At 42.8% G+C, this 6000-nt stretch overlaps 1 protein-coding gene across 1 annotated transcript in view; it reads left to right on the top strand.

Moving 5' to 3' along the window:
* The first annotated feature begins 205 nt into the window (after positions 1-205).
* Positions 206-6000, top strand: part of LOC124712153 (probable tubulin polyglutamylase TTLL2) — a 416983-nt gene continuing 411188 nt past the window's right edge. The window contains exon 1 of the mRNA XM_047242449.1: positions 206-282. The gene's annotated coding sequence lies outside the window, so the exon portion shown is untranslated. The remainder of the gene's footprint in view (positions 283-6000) is intronic.

Here is a 6000-nt window from a genome sequence, read left to right as displayed (position 1 = left end):
TTACTTTGCGGAGTACCGTCAGAAAGCAGGTCGTATTTCTCCGTCGAGGCTGTGGTCCACAGTAGGTCGCTCCAACTTTGGGCTAGCGAGCGCCTCGTTGGGGATGGGGGTAGACGGATCGGTGCGGCGGAGGTGGTGGGGGCGGCGGGGGCGGAGGCGGCGACAGCCACATAGCGCACGGGGGCGGCAGTCGGGCGCAGCACGCCGCCGCCGCCACACGACGCCGGCGTCGCGACGACACGAGCCTCCAGCGCCACCGGCGTCTGCCGCGGAAACCTCAAAGTACGCCGCTGCTTTGCATAACCAACCTCCTTCGTTTGTAGGTAGAGCCTCATCGGCAACACTACATAAAGAGCAATCGAAACATTATAGCGATAACCCAAAGCGATTCTGAATAAAAACTTTCAAATTTGAACGTACGAGCTTCACTTCTGTTCTTACAAGCAGCTTCATTGACCTGCAATGTAATGTCACACTTTTAGGGATTATGCTTTACGTATAGACAGTAGTAAATAGTAATTCCTCTTCCCGACTTTGCATTTCTTTAATAAATTACGGTGCAAACAAAATATGTTCTAGATTATAGCTTTATCAGTTGAACGTTTGCAATTATTAAATATAGACCGAGAAGATCAAAATCACAGTACCAGTTACTTTTTTGCATGAAACAAGAGTGTTTCAAGATTTTACTATGGTTGCCTGTTGTTATGATCTGCGCGTATGCACGAATTTGACCTATGTGTGTGTGTGTGTTGCTCAGTATTTTCTTGCAGTTGTCCTCCTTAGCCGTAGGCCCTTGTGTATTCTTCATTACACAGAAACTCACAAGCAAGCTCCATATCATTCAGAATACACACTCACCTTAAATTTTTGTGGATGGTGCTTGGGGTGTCTGTTTCGTAAAATATACTCAAGACGCTTCACGTGTGGAAGACAACTTCACAGAAATGCAGAACAATTCAAACGCACAAGTCATATGAAAGCAAATGTAGATCCCAAAGCGCAACGTAGCACTTTATTGCTCCTTGCACTGAACAAAGCAGTCTTGTGGTTAGCGTAGCACACACTGTGCGTACACATATACCTTGCATGTAATAGCTGTTTACTCTCTGTTCCCTTTGTGGTTCGCTTTTTGTTTTTGGTACTGTAGACAGTGATATTACCGCTGTTTTATTATTGCTGCTACGATGAGCAAACAATGTTCGCTAGATAAAATATGATGTTAATTAAATGTCATCGCTACTTTTTAAGTATTTGGTCCTTGCCAGTTCTCTGATTAATATTTCGTACATGGAAACAATAATTGGGTAATGACTTAATTCGACAGTTGGGATGTCTGGAATTCAGATCCATAATAGTATCCAAGTCAAGATTTGATTTTCTTATAGACATGCACTCATTCGTTTATAGTAGTATTGATAAGATATTAGTATTCGATCTACTTCATTGTTCTACGCGTCAGAAACGTTATTTTAATTCTGCAAATTCTCTTCGTTAATGGTGCTAAACAACCTTTTAATTATTTTCTTTTTGTAATTCTTTAGGCTTTCCCGGCGATCTAACGACGTATTTGGTTGTCGGGCGTTCTGCCGGATATCAGCGTCGTACTTCCACGCTATTTCGGTAGCGTAACTACTAAGTAGTCTCAGGTCGCACACGATGAAGGTAACGAGTTGCGCTACCGAAATATAGGCAAGTACGACGCTAATGTCCGGCAGAACACCCGACAACCCAAGATGTTATTTTCTTTTTTTTCCATTTTTGCATATTGTGTTCCATCCAAAATAAATAATTAAGTTCCTCTAATAAGGGAAAACACTTTGCGTTATTTATTTTTTTGATTGCTACTACAATTATATGCATTCCAAGGTCTCAGTAGGGCAATAGATCTGTTACGATTTGTGACGTCATTAAATATGTTCTAAGCTCAGATTCTTTCGGTAAATGGCTCAGAACTAAGTCATATAGTCAGTTCACCACTGCGCAGCTCTGTGAATTCAGAACAAACTTCTGCTTCAGATTCTCTTAATGTCGTCAGTACGCGAAATGGGTCGTTCGTTCGGTCTAATCTACGTAGAAAAATATTGCACCTCAGCTGCAGTGACTAGCATAATCTGTCGTCTATGTATCACTACTTCAATTGTCTGCGTATTCTATTTAGTGTTATGAAAGGTAACTTGCTCTAAACGTGGAAAAAATTTAAGTTGATGCTGAACAGTGGGAAAAACAATCCTATAGTTTCCGAATACAGTATTAGTGGGGCGACATGGTGACATCGATTAAATGTCTAGGCGTAACACTGCAAAGCGACATAAAATGGAACGATCACGGAAGAGCGGTTGTAGGGAAGGCAAATGTTCGACTTTGGTATATTGGGAGACTTAAAGTAAGAAGGCATTGAAATGATTCAGAGGTGTGTTTGTTATCGGTAGATTGAATCTATGCGTATCACGTAATTGCTTCGTAAACTCAGATGCGAATCTCTGGAGGAAAGAAGACGTTCTCTTCGCGAAACACTACTGAGATAGTTTAGCGAACCGAAATTTGCGATAGACTGCAGTACGATTCTACTGCAACGAATATTCATTTCGCGAAAGGACTGCGAAGACATGGCAAAAGAGATAATAGCTTGTACAGAAATATGCATAGACATTTCGCTCTCACCATTTGCTAGTGGAACAGGAATGACTAGTAGTAGTATTACTTATATGGAGCATCAACTATCCAGTTCGCGTACTTCGGGATTCGTCTGTAATTGGGCAGGAAACAAAAGGTAACACATTTGTATTCCAGAAAGGTCATTCGTCGAGATTAAAGTTTCAAATATTTAATAATGTAGGTCACAGCATACACCATAGGAGCCGTCAGGAGCATTTTCTTAGCTGTTTCGGCAGATATTTGCAACTTTCTTTTTGCAATGTTTAGATGGAGTGCTCCCGAACAAATACTACTCACGTGACACCCAGTGTCGACGGAAAACTTTAGCCTGTTCACCATTACAAACAAAAAAATTTTAAAGTGGAATTTTACGTGTTCATTCGACAGGGTGGACCCATAGTAATCTAGTGTGGTATTTTTTTTTATAGATATGTACTCAAAGGAAGCAAATCGCGAGGAATAACCAGTACTCCAGGAGCCACTGAGTATCGCTGTTGCAAGAGGTTAGCAGTCAGCACGGGCCAGATCGGTGCTGTCGCCGTTGAAGTACTCGTTATTGTTATTCGTGTTTTACTGTCCCTGCTAATGAATATCGATCCAGTGGCATCGTAAAATCCCGCTTTAAAAATAATTTTCTTTGTAAAGGGGACAGGCGTCGTATGAAAGACGTGACGAGCAGTAGACCTATTTGTTTGGCATGACTGCAGCTACACATTTCAAAAATGAAACTACATATATCTGCAGAAACACCAAAGAGAACGCGTCTGACGACCCTGACGTGACAAAAGTCATGGGACACCACCTGATACTGTGTCGGATCTCTTTTTGCCCTGCGTGGTGAAGCAACCCGACGTGGCATGAGCCGACAAGTCGTTGGAAGTCACCTGCAGAAATAACCCACGACTGCAAAAACGTCTCTGTTGCAGGATTTTTGCACGAACAGACCTTTCGATTTTGTCCCATAAATATTTGATCGGATCCGTGTCGGGCGTTCTGATTAGTCCAATCATTCGCTCGAAATGTCCAGAACTTTCTTCAAACCAGACGTGAACAAATGTGACCCGGTGACATGGCACATAATCATCCATAATAATTCCATCCATGAATGGCTGCAAATCGTCTCCAAGTATTCGAACATAACCATTTCCAGTCAATGGTCGCTTCACTTGGACCACTATATTCCATGTGAGCACAGGCCACACCAGTATGGAGCCACCACCAGCTTGCACAGTAACTTCTTGGTAACTCGTGTTCATGGCTTCATGGGGTCTGCGCCGCACTCGAGCCCTGCCATCAGCTCTTACCAGATGAAATCGGGACTCATCTGACCAGGTCACAGGTTCCAAATCGTCTAGGGTCCAACAGATATGGTCAGGAGCCCAGGAGAGGCGCTGCAGACGATCTGCTGTTAGCAAAGGCATTCGCGTCGGTTGTCTGCTGCCATAGCCCATTAACGCCAAATTTGGCCACACTGTCCATTCAGATATGTTCATTGTACGTCCCACATTTAGTTATGCGGTTACTTAACGCAGTGTTACTTGTCTGTAAGCACTGACAATTCTACGTGAATGCCACTGCTCTCGGTCATTAAGTGAAGGCCATCGGCCACTGCGTTGTTCGCGGTGAGAGGTAATGCCTGAAATTTGCTATTCTCAGCATATTCTTTACACTGTAGATCTCGGAATATTGGATTCCCTTACGACTTCCGAAAAGGAGTGTCTGTATCTGCAGAAGTCTTCGGGCCGGTAGTGTTGTGTGCCCAACTAGCACCAGCACCAACTGCCAACGAGCGTTCAAAGTGGGTTAGTTCCCGTCGTGCGGCCATAAACACGTCGGAAACCTTTTCACGTGAATCATTTGACTACAAATGACAGCTCAGCCAATGCACCGCTCTTTACTGCCTGTGTACCCGATATTAACGCCAGATGTATGTGTGCACATCGCTATCCCATGACTTTTGTGCCTCGTGTACATGCCAGTGTTTCAAAGTGACCATGGACAGATCATGTCAACGTTTCCTGCAGAAAAGGAAATAGAGTGCCTTCTTTTCTATAGCGCGCAAGGTGATCTGACTGGACTTCAGCAAATGGACGTGTTTAACTTCAAACCACTATGCAACCGTTTTTGATTTTTGGATGAAATCAACGCTTGCTGACAAGGAAAAGGTCGAATTCTAAATAGTTACCCCAATGCATGAAGCATTTTCGGATCATATACAGATGTGCACGAGGGGCTGGGTGTAGCGGAAGTTCCACCTTACTCAAGCGTTACCTGTGTTAGACGTGTCACGGAAATGGAGAAAGCTCAGTTGTTTCGTGAATGTTTTTTATTCACGTGCTCGTTTCCAGTAATGGTACGTATTGCTATGAGTTTCATATCAGTTCTCAATAGCAGCAGTCATTATTATTGTTAGCTGTTATCCTCGCCTCATTCCTTACTTTAAAAATCTGTTGTAGCTCTGGCGATAAAACTGGAACTGATTCGTCACATTTTTGGTGCAAAAAAGCCTGATGGTGAAACACAACATTAAGTACCTATTCAAATAACTACACAGCGCTACACTTACTGTCCTTTTTGTTAAATTTGGCGCTAGTTTGACACAGAACACTATCGACCCTAAGATTTACGATTACTGCCAAGTTCGACAGACAACAACAAAGCAGTCCAGAGATCAGGTAATATACATTTCATTCCCAAGGAAATACTTTAATTTCTTCTCCATCGATCAAGACTATTAGCATGAGCCAAAATAACTGGTAACAGCTCTAGACTATCACACTACGCTGGCTGAATTCAGCTGCCGTAACAATGCACTGAGGCAAAAAGCGATCCCTAGGCATACAAAAAAGCCACAAGCGTCTGTCTAGATGTCATATACTGTAATTTATTATTTCATTAAGGCTTCTTCGACAGCGATGTTTGTAACACAACAAGCATCGTCGCGTATTACTTTTGGTTATCTGTGGCACACGCGTATTAAAAAGGAGTCCTATCGAAACTCAACGTACAGCTCTCACCTCAGTAACTGAATTTAGAAGACTGGTTCACAATTGGTTTCGTAGCGTACAGTATACTTTAGCGTTCGCCTATCATTATGATATTTTTATCCTACGAGAGCTGTGACCTGATTTAGGACTTCCCTGGAGTTTCAATTGCACAGTAACGTAGCTAACAGAAGGAATCTATGTGACGAAATGCCTCAGATTATGAGCCTGTACAGCCATAACTCATCAAAACTCCTGTCTCGCTGTTGACTAATTCTGACAGAAGACGTATGGTGTTGACACATTGCGTCTTCTGTTGTTTCCCCGTTGATGGTACAAAATTTCAGTGATAGTATCG

The sequence above is a fragment of the Schistocerca piceifrons genome, chromosome 8 (genome assembly GCF_021461385.2).
Source record: "Schistocerca piceifrons isolate TAMUIC-IGC-003096 chromosome 8, iqSchPice1.1, whole genome shotgun sequence".
In the NCBI taxonomy this organism is placed as follows: domain Eukaryota; kingdom Metazoa; phylum Arthropoda; class Insecta; order Orthoptera; family Acrididae; genus Schistocerca; species Schistocerca piceifrons.
The sequence above is the reverse complement of the archived record's forward strand: the minus strand, read 5'-3'. Positions and strand labels throughout refer to the sequence as shown.